The sequence below is a fragment of the Chiloscyllium punctatum genome, chromosome 13 (assembly GCF_047496795.1).
Source record: "Chiloscyllium punctatum isolate Juve2018m chromosome 13, sChiPun1.3, whole genome shotgun sequence".
Lineage (NCBI taxonomy): Eukaryota > Metazoa > Chordata > Chondrichthyes > Orectolobiformes > Hemiscylliidae > Chiloscyllium > Chiloscyllium punctatum.
In genome coordinates, this window is record NC_092751.1 from 64,270,723 (window position 1) to 64,287,259 (window position 16,537).

Sequence of the window (16,537 nt, forward strand, 5' to 3'; positions counted from 1 at the left end):
TATCATAGACAGGGACTGCTGTTCCCTGTATCATAGACAGGGACTGCTGTTCTCTGTATTATAGACAGGGACTGATGTTCTCTGTATTATAGACAGGGACTGCTTTTCTCTATTATAGACAGGGACTGCTGTTCTCTGTATTATAGACAGGGACTGCTGTTCTCTGTATTATAGACAGGGACTGCTGTTCCCTGTATTATAGACAGGGACTGCTGTTCTCTATTATAGACAGGGACTGCTGTTCCCTGTATTTCGACAGGGACTGCTGTTCCCTGTATTATAGACAGGGACTGCTGTTCTCTATTATAGACAGGGACTGCTGTTCCCTGTATTATCGACAGGGACTGCTGTTCCCTGTATTATCGACAGGGAATGCTGTTCCCTGTATTATAGACAGGTATTCCTGTTCCCTGTATGAAAGACAGGGACTCCTTTTCTCTAGAATATACTCAGGGGCTGCTGTTCTCTGTATTATAGACAGGGACTGCTGTTCTCTATTATAGACAGGGACTGCTATTCCCTATATTATAGACAGGGACTGCTGTTCTCTAGAATATCGACAGGGACTGCTGTTCTCTGTATTATAGACAGGGACTCCTGTTCTCTATTATAGACAGGGACTGCTGTTCCCTGTATTATAGACAGGGACTCCTGTTCTCTTGAATATAGACAGGGACTGCTCATTCTCTACATTAGACAGGGAATACTATTCTCTAGAATATAGAAAGGGACTGCTTTTCTCTATACTACAGACAGGCCATGCTGTTCTCCATGCAGTAGACAGGGCCTGTTTTTCTGTATTGTATTCCCAGGGACTGCTGCTCCCAACAATAGAGACTGCTGCTCTCTTGATTGTACACAAGAACTACTGTTCTCGTCTATACAAAGAGGAACTGTCGTTCTCTACAATACATACAAGGACTGGTGTTCAATGTCTGATACACGTGGACTGCTGTTCATATGCAAAGAGACTGTTTTTATCCCCCACATACACTGGGTCTGACACTCGGTCCAATATGCAGAGACCTCTGTGCTCACTAACATTCACAGTGACTGCTGGTCTCCTCAATACACACAGCGGTTGCTTTTGTCTGTAATACACACAGGAACTGCTGTATTTTGTTATATGCAGAAGAACTGCTGTTCTGTGCAGTATACGTGGGAACTGCTGTTCTCTGTAATATTCACAAGAAATGGTGTTCTCTGTAACAGACACAGGAACTGCTGTTCCTTTTAATACAGACTGGGACTACCGTTCTTTGGAATGTACACAGGGATTGCTGTTCTGTTTCACAGAAGCAGAGGCTGCTCTTTGGGATACTATCAACAGGGATTGCTGTTCTCTTTAGTATACACGGGTACTGCTGTTCACGACAAAATAGACAGAAAACAGCTCTTCTCTATCATTTAGATAGGGCATGCAATTCGGAGTGAAACAGACCAGCACTGCTGTACTCTGTTTTATTGTCAGTGATTGCTGTTGTCTACATCATTCCCAGGACAACTGTTTTCTACAATATACACCGGGATAGCTGTTCACCAGGATATACACCGGGACAGCTGTTCACGACAATATACACTGGGACAGCTGTTCTCTGCAATATACACTGGGACAGCTGTTCTCTGCAATATACACCGGGACAGCTGTTCTCTGCAATATACACCGGGACAGCTGTTCTCTACAATATACACCGGGACAGCTGTTCTCTACAATATACACCGGGACAGCTGTTCTCTACAATATACCCCGGGACAGCTGTTCTCTACAATATACACCGGGACAGCTGTTCTCTACAATATACACCGGGACAGCTGTTCTCTACAATATACACAGGGACAGCTGTTCTCTACAATATACACCAGGACAGCTGTTCACTACAATATACACCAGGACAGCTGTTCACTACAATATACACCAGGACAGCTGTTCACTACAATATACACCAGGACAGCTGTTCACTACAACATACACCGGGACAGCTGTTCACTACAATATACACCGGCACAGCTGTTCTCGAAAATATACACCAGGACAACTGTTCACTACAACATACACCGGGACAGCTGTTCACTACGATATATACCAGGACAGCTGTTCTCTAAAGTATACACCAGGACAGCTGTTCGCTACAATATACACCGGGACAGCTGTTCACTGCGATATACACCGGGACAGCTGTTCACTACGATATACACCGGGACAGCTGTTCACTACAATATACACCGGGACAGCTGTTCACTACAATATACACCAGGACAGCTGTTCACTACAATAAACAACAGGACAGCTGTTCACTACAATATACAACAGGACAGCTGTTCACGACAGCATACACCGGGACAGCTGTTCTCTACAATATACACAGGACAGCTGTTCTCTACAATATACACTGGGACAGCTGTTCACTACAATATACAGCGGGACAGCTGTTCTCTAAAATATACACCAGGACAACTGTTCACTACAACATACACCGGGACAGCTGTTCACTACGATATATACCAGGACAGCTGTTCTCTAAAGTATACACCAGGACAGCTGTTCGCTACAATATACACTGGGACAGCTGTTCACTGCGATATACACCGGGACAGCTGTTCACTACAATATACACCGGGACAGCTGTTCACTACAATATACAACAGGACAGCTGTTCACGACAGCATACACCGGGACAGCTGTTCACTACAATATACACCGGGACAGCTGTTCACTACAATATACACCAGGACAGCTGTTCACTACAATATACAACAGGACAGCTGTTCACGACAGCATACACCGGGACAGCTGTTCACTACAATATACACCGGGACAGCTGTTCACTACAATATACACCGGGACAGCTGTTCTCTCCAATATACACCAGGACAGCTGTTCACTACAATATACACCAGAACAGCTGTTCACTACAGCATACACCGGGACAGCTGTTCTCTACAATATACACTGGGACAGCAGTTCACTACATTATACACCGGGACAGCTGTTCACTACAATATACACCGGGACAGCTGTTCACTACAACATACACCGGGACAGCTGTTCTCTACAATATACACCTGGACAGCTGTTCACTACAATATACACCTGGACAGCTGTTCACTACAATATACACCGGGACAGCTGTTCACTACAACATACACCGGGACAGCTGTTCTCTACAATATACACCTGGACAGCTGTTCACTACAATATACACCTGGACAGCTGTTCACTACAATATACACCGGGACAGCTGTTCACTACAACATACACCGGGACAGCTGTTCACTACAACATACACCGGGACAGCTGTTCTCTACAATATACACCTGGACAGCTGTTCACTACAATATACACCTGGACAGCTGTTCACTTCAATATACACTGGGACAGCTGTTCTCTTCAAGAAACACCGGGACAGCTGTTCTCCACAATATACATTGGGACAGCTGTTCTCTACAATATACACCAGGACAGCTGTTCTCTACAATATACACCGGGACAGCTGTTCTCTACAATATACACTGGGACAGCTGTTCACGACAATATACACCAGGACAGCTGTTCACTACAATATACACCGGGACAGCTGTTCTCTGCAATATACACCAGGATAGCTGTTCACTACAATATACACCAGGACAGCTGTTCACTACAGCATACACCGGGACAGCTGTTCTCTACAATATACACCAGGACAGCTGTTCACTACAGCATACACCGGGACAGCTGTTCACTACAATATACACTGGGACAGCTGTTCACTACAATATACACCAGGACAGCTGTTCACTACAATATACACCAGGACAGCTGTTCTCTAAAATATACACCAGGACAGCTGTTCTGTAAAATATACACCAGGATAGCTGTTCACTACAACATACACCAGGACAGCTGTTCACTACAATATACACCAGGACAGCTGCTCACGACAATATACACTGGGACAGCTGTTCTCTACAATATACACCAGGACAGCTGTTCACTACAGCATACACCGGGACAGCTGTTCACTACAATATACACCAGGACAGCTGTTCTCTACAATATACACTGGGACAGCTGTTTACTACAGCATACACCGGGACAGCTGTTCTCTAAAATATACACCGGGACAGGTGTTCTCCACAATATACATTGGGACAGCTGTTCTCCACAATATACACCAGGCCAGCTGTTCACTACAGCATACAACAGGACAGCTGCTCTCTACAATATACACCAGGATTGATTGCGTTGATTCGGCTGTCCAGACTTCTTTCTCAACTGCAGCTTCCACTGGCCCTTTGATCCGAGTGTAGTGAGTCCAGCCTTTCCCTACCATCCTTATTGATGTTTCGGTCGTCAAAAGAGCCTGGTAAGGCCCTTCCCAGTCCGGCTGCAATTTAGTCTCTGTCCATGATTTTACTAAGACCCAATCTCCCGGCCGGATGGGATGAACGGTGAATTCAAGGGGTGGAGTCTGTGCCAATAAACCCTGTTCCCTGAGGAAAGATAAAGAGGAGGACAAGCCTAGTATATACTTCTTTAAGAACAAGTCTTTAGTTTCGGGAATTGGCAATTCCCCATTCGTTCCCAGATAAGGTAATCCAAATAAGATTTCATAGGGGGATAGTCCCAAATCTTTCCTCCGCCAAGGGACAAGCCCAAAAGGCATCCTTTAAATCTATCACACTAAACCATTTGTGGTCATGGGGGAACTTACTTAATCTCTAATCAGTCCCTCAATTACTGGCTGCAGTCCTCGTGTACCTTCTATTGTCGCTCACAGACAATGTCCTCTTTCCTTTATAAATTTACTTCAAGGGGAGGGATCTGTAGTCCTCCACGATTCCCTTCTCTAGCCCATACAATAGGATCTATCTCTCTCTCCATATCCTCTGTCAACATTGCCATTTGTACAACTAATTCTTTTCCCTGAGTGCCAATCTCCAGTCCTAAGAAGATAATTAAGTCTCTCCCTAGTAAGTTACTTCCTATATCAGGGAGAAACAGCAGTTCCCCTGTGATCCTATCCTCAGGACCTTCTATCATCATAGGTTCAAATACTGGAACAGTAAATCCTTCCCCTTTTACCCCAGAAACAGTAATTGACCGTGTCGACATTTCTACTTTCTTTGGTTTAAAATTCAGCGATGACCGTGCTGCCCCCATATCTACGAGGAAGACTACCTCTTCCCTACAGGGTCCCACCTTCAAGTTTATCAAGGGTTCCTGGTGGGCCCCCGGGGGCAGGAACCCCTGACACCCCTATTCTTCATCAAAATTCATAAGCGGAATTGCCCTCTCTTCCCTTTTCAGAGCCGGACACTCCCGCTTAAAGTGCCCTATCTTTCCGCAATAATAGCATCCTTTCTGTGGAGACCTCCATCTCTGCCCCTGTCGCTCGAACCCTCTATCAAATGCTCCCCCTTGTCCTCTCCCTCTCCCTCTCTGTCCGACATGCTGCCACCCACCGCTCCGATTGCTCAATATTGGTTCCATTCTTTTCTTAACTACCTCGTCAACCGTAGCTACCATCATTTTCACCTTCTGTTTTTGTCTCTCATCCTCTCTCTTTACAAACACTTTCTGTGCCTCTCTTAACAAATCATCTAATGGTTTTTCGCTCCACCCTTCTATCTTCTGTATCTTTCTCTGTATGTCTGGCCATGCCTTTGTCACAAAATGTACTTTCAAAAGACCCTGTGCCACTGAGTCCTCAGGGTTCATTCCAGAATATCTCCACATTGAGTCTCTTAATCTCTGCAAGAAAGCTGAGGGAGTCTCATCTTTCTCCTGTCTAACTTCAAAGGCTTTAGTCAAATCCTGTGACTTCGGAACTGCCTCTCTTATTCCTTTTAGAACCAGGTCTTTCAATTCCCTCATTCCTTCTTAATGCTCCGGGTTTTGATTTTCCCACTGGAGGTCTCTGAGGGGAAACTTCACCTCTCCCTGTCCAGCATCCCCATCTCCAATTGGGTGTTCCCTGTCCCATATTTTATTGGCTGCTCCCCGTATGAGTCCCCTTTCTTCCCCAGTAAATAGTATATTCAAAATATTCATTAACTCAGCCCACGTACACAGACTGGGCCCCAAACGTTGATCAATTTGTTCAGACAACCCTACCGGATCCTCAACCAGGACCTTCATTTCGTTTTTAAATGTTCTGACCTCCCCACTGCTCTGGGGGCCACTTCCAAACCCAATCTCTTTGTCCCCATTGGTACCTCCTGAAGGGGATAAGTCATTACGTTCTTCCCCTTTTTCTTTTTTAAAGAAATATTGCAATATTTCTAGCTCCCCATAACTTCAAACACCAATTCATCAATTCATGCTTGACTAACTTTAAAGCCGGTTCCTAACTTGTAAATATATTTATATATTTACGTTCATTTATTCAGTATTTAATATTCAAAATGTAAAATGCATACAGTTCTCAATTTTGAAATCCACTGTAATCACCCAGTGTTAGTCCCTTAATTTAAATCCAAAATTAGTTTTCTTAAGTAGTCCTGACCAATCATTGCTCAATTACAATACTATAGGTCGTGAAATAATCAGAGCTGCCTTAAAATTATTTGTCTCTTCAAGTTAAAAAAAAACTTCTAATGCATGAACAATGGCCGAATCCAAGGTCACAGATATTAACCATCTAATTAACAATCTAATGTTGAACGGAAACTTCAACTGTCCTCCGTAAATTGCTTTTATGTAAAGATAAAAGAGATTAGTTAGAAACTGATAGTAAGGCAGTCATGATCTGTAAAAAGAACAGGAGTTATCATTTTTTTTTCATAATCTCTATAGAATCCTTAACCTTAAAAGAAATCATGTTAAGTTTCCATAATAAAAATCAGATTCAAAAGAGTCCTGGATCTCAAGATCCAGGGAATAAAACGCAAACATTCAATCACCAACAAACAAATTTGCATTCAAACCAAATCACAAAGGGTTAAACTTTCTACCAGCTGTACAGCTCTTTTCATTCTCTCTCTCTCTCACACACTCATTGACAAATAAATTCAGATATTTACAAACCCAGTCTTCGTCCGACCTGTACTTTGGCCAGAAGACGGCGGGACGAAGAATGGATTCCTTAGTTCATATGAAGCAACAATATTTAATCATCTTTTTCCCTTGTACAAGTATTATTTTACCAATTCCACAACATCCTCCCCAAAGGACTTTCTGGAGGTATGTTGTAAGGGACCCCGCCTCCAATTCCATTGCCTTTTCCTTCTTTTGTTTTCCCGGAGGCTTTTTCCTTACCCACGGCACAACCCATATTGAGTTCCTTCGTTAGTCCCTTATTAACTACTAAAACTCAATCCCAGCCACCAAGGCAAAACTTAAAAGTCAATTTTCTTTCCTTGGTCTGTGCACAGAGTTGCCTGGCCCCTTTTCGCCGTATTTTCTATCGACCTCCTTTAACTGTCTGATTCAGATGTCTCTCTTGTGGGATTCGTACCAGTCGCCCAAGGGAGCGGACCAAACCGGGACACGAGGCTGCTCCTCAATAGGGAACAGGATGCGTCTTCCCAGTGTCCAGGGCCAGCCACTCCCCCCCGGCGATGGAAGAACATCCTGGATGAGCCCCCAATTGTGAGAAACAAAGCTCACTGACTTCAATAATTTCAGTCCGAGACAAGATCTGAATCAGTCGTGTAATTTATTTTACACTTGCAAGTGGGTGTGATGTCCAGTGTCTATAAGGCAGAGGACATACACACACCAAATTCAATTCATACACAATATTTATATAATTTGGTTTCTTTTGTTTTACATTGCTCCTCCCCTGTTTACATCCTCCACTTCCCTAAGACTGGCCCCATTACTCCTGTTTGTCTCTTGCCTTATCTGTGACAAAATGCTTATTTCTGGCCTCACAAGGCCGTTTGACCTCATCCCGCTGTTGGTCATTGTTAGGCATATTCTTTCTTCATCATTATCTACACCCTCCATCTGTACCTTTCCCTCACAGCATCTTATCACTAAGCCCTTTTAATTGGGGTTTGTTCCTGTGTTTCTGTAAAAGTGGGAAACAGATGTTTATACCTACTGTTTATACAGGCAAATCTAATTTATCTGCCTCTCTTCACAGCATTTTATCTATTCGCCCGTAATATCTACTATTGTCTTGCAGTCTCGTTTCTTTCTTCCATACATTTTTAGCTAATACAAAAACAATTATATATTTCCTCCACATAGTTTCCATTCTTATTGACTCAGCTCTTGGCTGAAACAATTACACACTGGTGTGAGTTCATTCACCTTGTATCAGAAATTATAATTGCAGAAGTAACATTAATTTACCTATATCCCACACCCTGAAGCAGAGTTTGTAGAATGTTTTTGTCAGTATTTGTTAGAACAACAACATTGTTCACTGACTGGGGATGTACCTACTTCAGATCCAACATTGCATCATGAAGCTGAGTAAGTGAGTCATCTCACAGTAAGAGATCCTTCAGGAAATTGGGAAACAGATGGAATTCAGAGTGATGATGAAGTTTTAAAGTGATCCCCATAAAGGACAAACAATAACTGGGGACCAGAAGCAGAGTACCATGAGTTGAATCTGAGAGGGAGCACTGCCCGAGATAAACAGGGAAACAGTGAAATGTCTGGCTGTAACTGATCAGGAACAAACATGGCAAGGAACGGGCTCAAATATTCAACAAAAAGGCACATTCTTTAGCTCTGGGCCCACCTACCATCTGTTCCCTTCGGTCTACAACACATTTTCCAGCAGCTCCTTCCATTTCTGAACAAAAGGTCGATCAGATTCTAGACATTAATCTGACTACATTACCCATGGTGCCCTGGGAGATGGCGCCTGCGCAATAAGAGCCGGTGAGCTTGGTGTCGAGGAGGATCGGTCCGCGGAGCCTAATGGGAATTGTAGTTCTTACAATCGCGCACGCGATCCGCTGCAGTTGGTGGCCAACGGCGGGGAGTTCGAACGTGGTGTGGATAGAGAACAGGTTGGCAGGCAGGAAGCAGAGTTGTAATAAACTGTTACTTCTCAGAGTGGCAGGCAGTGATGGCTGGGGTACCATAGGGACCCTAGCTGTTCACAGTACACGTTAATAGTTTGGATGAAGGAATTGAATGCAACATCTCCAAATGTGCAGACAGCTGAGTGGTAGTGTGTGTTGTGAGGAGGATGCTCAGAAGTTGCAGAGTGACTTGGATAGGCTGGCTGAAAGGGTAAATACTTGCAAAAGCAACATAATGTGGATAAATGAGAAGTTATCCACTTTGTGGCAAAAACAGGAAGGCAGATTATGATTTGAATGGTGGCAGTTTAGGAAAAGGTGAAGTCTAACGAGACCTGGCTGTTATGGTGGAAAGTTCACTGAAGGTTGGCATGCAGGTGTAGGAAATGGGGGAAAGCTCATGGCATGCTGGCCTTCAGAGTGAGAGGATTTGATACAGGACAACGGATGTTTTCTTGCAGTTGTACAGGGCTTTTGAGAGGCCACACCTTGAGTACTCCGTGCAGTATTGTGATCTCCTATCTGAGGAAGGACATTCTTCCTATTGAGGGAATCTCACAAAGCTTCCAACAGACTGATTCCAAGGATGGCTGGACTGACATATGAAGAAACACTGGATCAATTGGGTTTGTACTCACTGGAATTTAGAAGAATGGGGACAGCCATTGAACCTATGGAATTGTCTACCACAGAGAGCTGTTGGGACCAGGTCATTAGATGTATATTCAGGGAGCTGCAAATGGGTCTTCAGCTAAAGGGATCAAGGGGTATGGAGAGGAAGCAGGAGTGGATACTGAAATTGAATGATCAGCCATCATCTTATTGAATGATGGTGCTGCCTCGAATGGCCAACATCTGCAGCTATCTTCTATGTTTCAGAGTGTGCAGCAAGTCAGTATCACGGAGCAGACTGGAAGGAGTGTTCTGCAGGTCAGTATCACTGAAACAGATTGTGAGGATGTGGTACATGAGGAAAGCATTGATTTCTGCTTAAAGCAGCTTGAGAGGAGAGCAGTACATTTTGTAAGATTGCGCTGGTTAAGTGCATCTTTAAAATCTCGAAGTTAGAAAGAATTTAGAGGAGGGTGGGGTGAGTACTGTGCGGTCCACTCCCTTAAACAAACTATAGTTGGAAGATTGGGCTGTAGTGGGAGTGCTTGGAGTGGGAAAAAGGCCTCTAGTATAATTATTATTATTGAAGGGAGTATCTAACAAGCTTAATTTCAGGGGATGTCATAACCAGTCTTGCAACAATCATGTAACAAACTGTCAATTGTCCCAATAGCACTGAGCCAGCTCATAGCCTCCCATGTCACCTAACCACAAGGAGCAGGGCATCATGGGGACAATTAAACCTCCCCATGAAAGCAGATTGATCTTCTCCACATTCCAGCTGACTCCATCTCCACTCCCACAAACATTAATTAATTCCCTTGTAGATCCAAATTCTGTCAAACTCAACCTTGATTCTCGATAATAACTCAGCATCTGCTATTCTCTGTGGAAGAAAATTTCAAAGAGTTAGTTGTGCTCAGTGAAAATGAAGACTGTCCAACAGTTCATCAGTCTCTTTCACCAAGGGCTGGTGTCCGTATCCCATGAATCAAAACTCATTTGTCCTACATCTATTATTCAGCTTCAGATGCCAAACTATTGCCCGATTTCCACATTGACAATTTCATCGGAACAGTGCAGAGTCTGTTCAAATTGTCATCTTGTGTTTTAATTTAATCCTTAGATGGCCAGGTTCCCTCAGCAGAATCCCTTTCATTGTCCCTCCTGTGTTCTTGATACCTACATGGATCACCATGTACAAGGTGATTTGTTTTTATTCATGGATATGGACATGACTGGCCAGGAATCCAGTGACCCAGGGAATGTTCTGGAAACTGGGTTCAGATCCTGACATGGCAGATGGTGGAATCGGAATTCAGTAAAATCCTGGAATGAAGAGTTTAATGATGACCATGAAACCATTATTACTTATTAGGGGAAAAAACCACACATCAGTTTCACTGATATTCAGGGAAGGAAATTGTCATCCTTACCTCGTCTAACCTGCATGTGATTTCAGACCCACAGCAATGTGGTTCAATCTTAACTGCCCTCTAAGCAATTAGGGTTGGACAAAAATTCTAGCCTGGCTAGCCAACCCGACATCTGTTGCACCTGTGAATGAGTCAAGACACCAAATGTTGAACAAGCTCTGAACCCCTGAAAATAAAACAATGCTCCTGGAAAAGCCATCATCACCAGTGAAGGCTCAGTGAGCCTGCATCGTTTTCAGAAACAAAACTAAAAATTGCTGGAAAGCTCAGCAGGTCTGGCAGCATTTGTTGATAGAAATCAGAGGTAACGTTTCAGGTAGAGTGATCCATCGTCAGAAGGGATTTCCCTCCACAGATGCTGCCAGACCTGCTGTGCTTTTCCAACAATTTCTATTTTATCTTTCTGATTTACAGCATCCACAGTTCTTTCAGTTTTTATTCTGCATTGTTGTCTGAGTGTCACTGACATGCTGTCTTTTACACCAGTTCCACTATCAGGATCAGCACATGGCGAGACAGAGAAAGAAATGGGACAATCTTTCTCCAAAATGTGTGATCAGAAGGTTTTGTTTTAATATTTGGTTCTCATACATGCTTCTATTCTGCCATTTCCAGTCACTATACTATCACTGATAGAATATTCTCTTCAAAAGAAAAAGCAATACTGGAAATAATTCAGCATAATGCAAAAGAGTGAGGATGTCATTCTTACAAAGTGTAGGAAAGTTCTGTCACTCAGTGAGAAATAGCTCCCAGCAGAGTCCTGCAACGTACTCCTGTGAACACATTGGTTTGTGCAGTTACCAGGAACCTGGGGTTTTGTGCTCACTGTTCCATTCACAAGCTTGTCCTTTATTCCTCTCTCCCTGGAGCTGCATGATTGTGGAGCCCGGCTCCAGGAAAAGACAAACTCAGGAATATCCAAAATAGAGCCGTCACTGAGTGAATCCAGAGGGTGGATGTTATTGGCAGAGGATTCCCTCTCAGCTGAGAGGCACAGTCCCTTTTCACTCCGACACAGATTCACCTTCCTGTAGGCTTATTGGGTACAGTAGTGAGCAGGAACCTGGAGTAACGTACCCCACAGGCCTACGAATATTGAGTGTAATTGTTAGATTAGATTAGATTAGATTACAGTGTGGAAACAGACCCTTCGGCCCAACAAGTCCACGCCGACCAGTGTTCCATTGCAGCCAAGACAGAGTCCCAATCTGGCTCCTTCATGCTGTGCATGTCCCCAGCAGGAAACATTGAGACAGAGATATCCTGATAAAACCACACTGTGAGGCCGTGTCTCTGAATGTCTGCGCCTCTGACCTCACTGAGAGATGACCCTCACTTAGCTCGAGTGGAGACTGGAAAATCTTCAACAGAATTTTAACCTTCAGCACAGACGGTTGAAAGAAGTAGGGGTGGGTGCAGAATCAGCAAACAAATGATGACAGCAGTAATGCTTCTAACTTCCAAGGTTTACACAGTCCCCCTCAGTCTGGATCGGAGCGACTTCAAGACTCTCTTCTTTCCCCATTTGGAATGAATTCATTTCCCCACAATCTGAATCACATTGAAGATTAAACAGAAACTAAAGAGGTGGAAACACTGTGTAAATAACGGGCAGAGTGGGGTTAGTGTTCAATAACAAATATAGAAACATATAGAAACTAACTTGTATTGTATTTCTAATACTGAAGCAGCTCATATGCACTCACTTGATCCATTGCAGACACTGGAGTTTGTACACGGTGGAGCAATGAGGGGACAGGATTGTTGGTTAAGATGTTGAGTGAGATGGACAACTCCATCAGTGACTGGTTTGTACTGAGAGCGAGGGCAAGTTTCTCAGCAGAGTTCTGAGAAGGAAGCAGTACATAGCCTGGGGGGCACAGAGAAAGAACAAGAATCACAGTTTATTAATAACAGTATTTCTGACACAGATATAACTGTAAAATAGGGGATTTTCTGTTCCAGTAAACTGAACTGAAGACAAGAAGCAGGTGGAATGTTCCCAGGCCCTGAATGACATCGATGACAATGAGAAGCCTCAGAACATCCCATCAGAACTCAATCAGTGCCTTCCATGACATTAAGAGCAATAAATTACAATTCCCAATTGAGTTTGTCTCTGTTTTTCTCAGTCATGGGAATCGGGCATCGCTGGCTGAGCCAGCATTTATTGCTCATTCCTAGTTGCCAAATTCAAAAGGTGTGGATGATCTTCTTGAACCGCTCCAGTCTAACTGTCCATTGTGGGTTCATCCACGCAGAGGAAAAGACACCACCACTTCCGTGTTTAAACACTGCGCGTGCGCCGATCGCCTCCGCACAGACTCATTCAACGGCGGTGCCTCGAGCCTGCGCACGCTCTTCAGGGCGGGAGTTAACACTCTCCCCGGCTCCGATTGGTCAAATAGACTGTCGATCGCCGTGGTGTCGGCCAATCAGGAATCGGGACAGCAGAGAAGGGTGGGGCCAAAGGCAGGTGTGAGGAAGGATCAGGATGGCGCTGGAAACGCCCAGCAGCTCAGGCAGTATCCGCGGATCACGGAAAGGAACATTTCGGGCAATGTTCCCCTGCTCCTCGGAGGATGCTGCTGGGCGTTTCCAGCTGTTTGGTGTTACCTCCCCCACACTCTAACATTAACAATTTGTTGATCTTCACGCCGTCGGGGGAAAGATTTTGGTTTAAAACCAACCTCCTGAGTCCAGCGCAGCCGAAACCCCCGGAGAAGAGAAGACGAACCAACCGCCGTCCCGCGGCTCCCGATTTGAAATGTTACGCATGCGCAAACCTGGCCCCTCCCCTCGCGCAGTGTCGGTTAAACGGCGCCGCCTCGAGACACCTCAGGGCGGGTACAGCTCAGCCCCCGGCACCGATTGGGTAGGGGCTCTGTCGATCCAATGGTTCTGGCCAATAGGATCGCGGTCCCGCTTGGGCACCGCCCCCAGGAGGTGGATCCCTGGAGAAACAGGGTCTTATGGGGATCGGGGAAGGAAAGTTGTGTTGAGAATGATCAGATCAGACATGGTCTGACTGAAAGGTGGAGCAGACTTTGGGAGGGAATCCCTTCATCATGATGTTCCATCTTATGGTGATCCCTGTTCCATTGGGACTCAGTCCCGTTAATGTGACCATTCACCTGTTTGGGTCTGACACCATTTCATGTGGTGTCTGGTGGATCAGAGTGTGAGGAGTAATTATAAATGTTGTTATCTGTAAAAATCACAAGGTTGAATCATGAGAGAGGAAGGGAGGGTGTAGGTTAATATTGTACAAACAGTTATAAGCATCTGTTTCCCACGTCTGTAAAAACATTTTTAAAAACCACAATCAAGAGGTTATAAGGCACAGTGTGGATAAAGAATGGGAGGAAATGTAACTTTAACAATGTAAGGAAGCAGATGGTAGTGGAAGAGGATACGCTAACAATGGACCACAGCAGGATGTGGTGAAATGGCCAAACAAGACTTATACTTTTAGATTAGATTAGATTACTTACAGTGTGGAAACAGGCCCTTCGGCCCAACAAATCCACACCGCCCCGCCGAAGCGCAACCCACCCATACCCCTACATCTACCCCTTACCTAACACTACGGGCAATTTAGCATGGCCAATTCACCTGACCTGCACATCTTTGGACTGTGGGAGGAAACCGGAGCACCCGGAGGAAACCCACGCAGACACGGGGAGAACGTGCAAACTCCACACAGTTAGTCGCCTGAGGCGGGAATTGAACCCGGATCTCTGGCGCTGTGAGGCAGCAGTGCTAACCACTGTGCCACCGTGCCGCCCACTTTGTTATGCACAAGGCCGGTTAAGGCAAGAGATAAACAACAGTAATGGGCGCCAGGTTTAGAATAGTGGGAAGCGGGAAAGAGAATTGAATTGTATATAAGTTGTGTACTCGTTAAGCTCAGTGTGCCTATCTTATAGGCGCCACGCTATAATAAACGATACTGCTGCTTCAGATGTTGTCTCGGACTGAAATTATTGAAGTGAGTGGGTTCTATTTCCCACAATTGGGGGCCTGTCCGGGATATTCTTCCATCACTGGGGGAGTGGCTGGCCCTGGACATGTCCTGTTCCTGATTGAGGAGCGGTCTCGTGTCCCGGTTTGGTCTGCTCCCTTGGGCAACTGGTACGAATCCCGCAAGAGAGACATCTGAATCAGACAGTGAATGGAGGTCGATAGAAAATACAGAAAACGGGGCCAGGCAACTCTGTGCACAGACCAAGGTAAGAAAACTGACTTTTAAATATTGCCTTGGTGCCGGGAAAAGGGGTATTTAATCGCTGAGGGACTGGCGAGGGCCCTGAGAAATGGAGGGGTAGGCAGAGTATGTCAAACTGCGACGAAGTAAAGGAAGAAAAAGTCCCTGCTAACATTCCTCCAGAAAGTCCGTTGGGGAGGATGTTGAGGAAATGGACAAGTAACACTTATCCAAGGGAAAAAGATAAAAATAAAATGATGAAATATTGTTGTTTATGAACTCAGGACATGGTTAGGAACATGGGGCTGGGATATCATAGCAATTACGGAAACATAACTCAGGGATGGGCAGGACTGGCAGCTTAAGGTTCCAGGATACAAATGCTTCAGGAAGGATACAAAGGGAGGCAAGAGAGGAGGGGAAGTGGCATTTTTGATAAGGGATAGCATGACAGCCGTGCTGAGGGAGGATATTCCCAGAAATACATCCAGGGAAGTTATTTGGGTGGAACTGAGAAATAAGAAAGGGATGATCACCTTATTGGGATTGTATTATCGATCCCCCAGTAGTCAGAGGGAAATTGAGAAACAAATTTATTCGGAGATCTCAGCTATCTGTAAGAAAAATAGGGTAGTTATGGTAGGGGATTTTAACTTTCCAAATATAGACTGGGACTGCCATAGTGTTAATGGTTTAGATGGAGAGAAATTTGTTAAGTGCGTACAAGACAATTTTCTGATTCAGTATGTGGATGTACCTACTAAAAAACTTGACCTACTCTTGGGAAATAAGGCAGGGCAGGTGACTGAGGTGTCAGTGGGGGAGCACTTTGGGGCCAGCGACCATAATTCTATTAGATTTAAAATAGTGATGGAAAAGGGTAGACCAGATCTAAAAGTTGAAGTTCGAAATTGGAGAAAGGCCAATTTTGATGGTATTAGGCAGGAACTTTCGAAAGCTGATTGGAGGCAGATGTTCGCAGGTAAAGGGATGGCTGGAAAATGGGAAGCCTTCAGAAATGAGATAACAAGAATCCAGAGAAAGTATATACCTGTCAGGGTGAAAGGGAAGGCTGGTAGGTATAGGGAATGCTGGATGACTAAAGAAATTGAGGGTTTAGTAAAGAAAAAGAAGGAAGCATATGTCAGGAATAGACAGGATAGATCGAGTAAATCCTGAGAGTATAGAGGAAGTAGGAGTATACTTAAGAGGGAAATCAGGAGGGCAAAATGGGGACATGAGACAGCTTTGGCAAATACAATTAAGAAGAATCCAAAGGGTTTTTACAAATACATTAAGGACAAAAGGG

The 16,537-nt window shown here is 44.5% G+C and overlaps 1 long non-coding RNA gene across 1 annotated transcript; it reads right to left on the reverse strand.

Annotated features, from left to right (window-relative positions):
* Positions 1–11,569: 11,569 nt before the first annotated feature.
* Positions 11,570–13,789, reverse strand: LOC140484546 (uncharacterized). The gene is made up of 2 exons (XR_011962277.1): positions 13,712–13,789; positions 11,570–12,891 (listed from the first exon to the last, which is right to left on the reverse strand). It is a non-coding gene; the product is annotated as an uncharacterized lncRNA (long non-coding RNA).
* Positions 13,790–16,537: the final 2,748 nt, after the last annotated feature.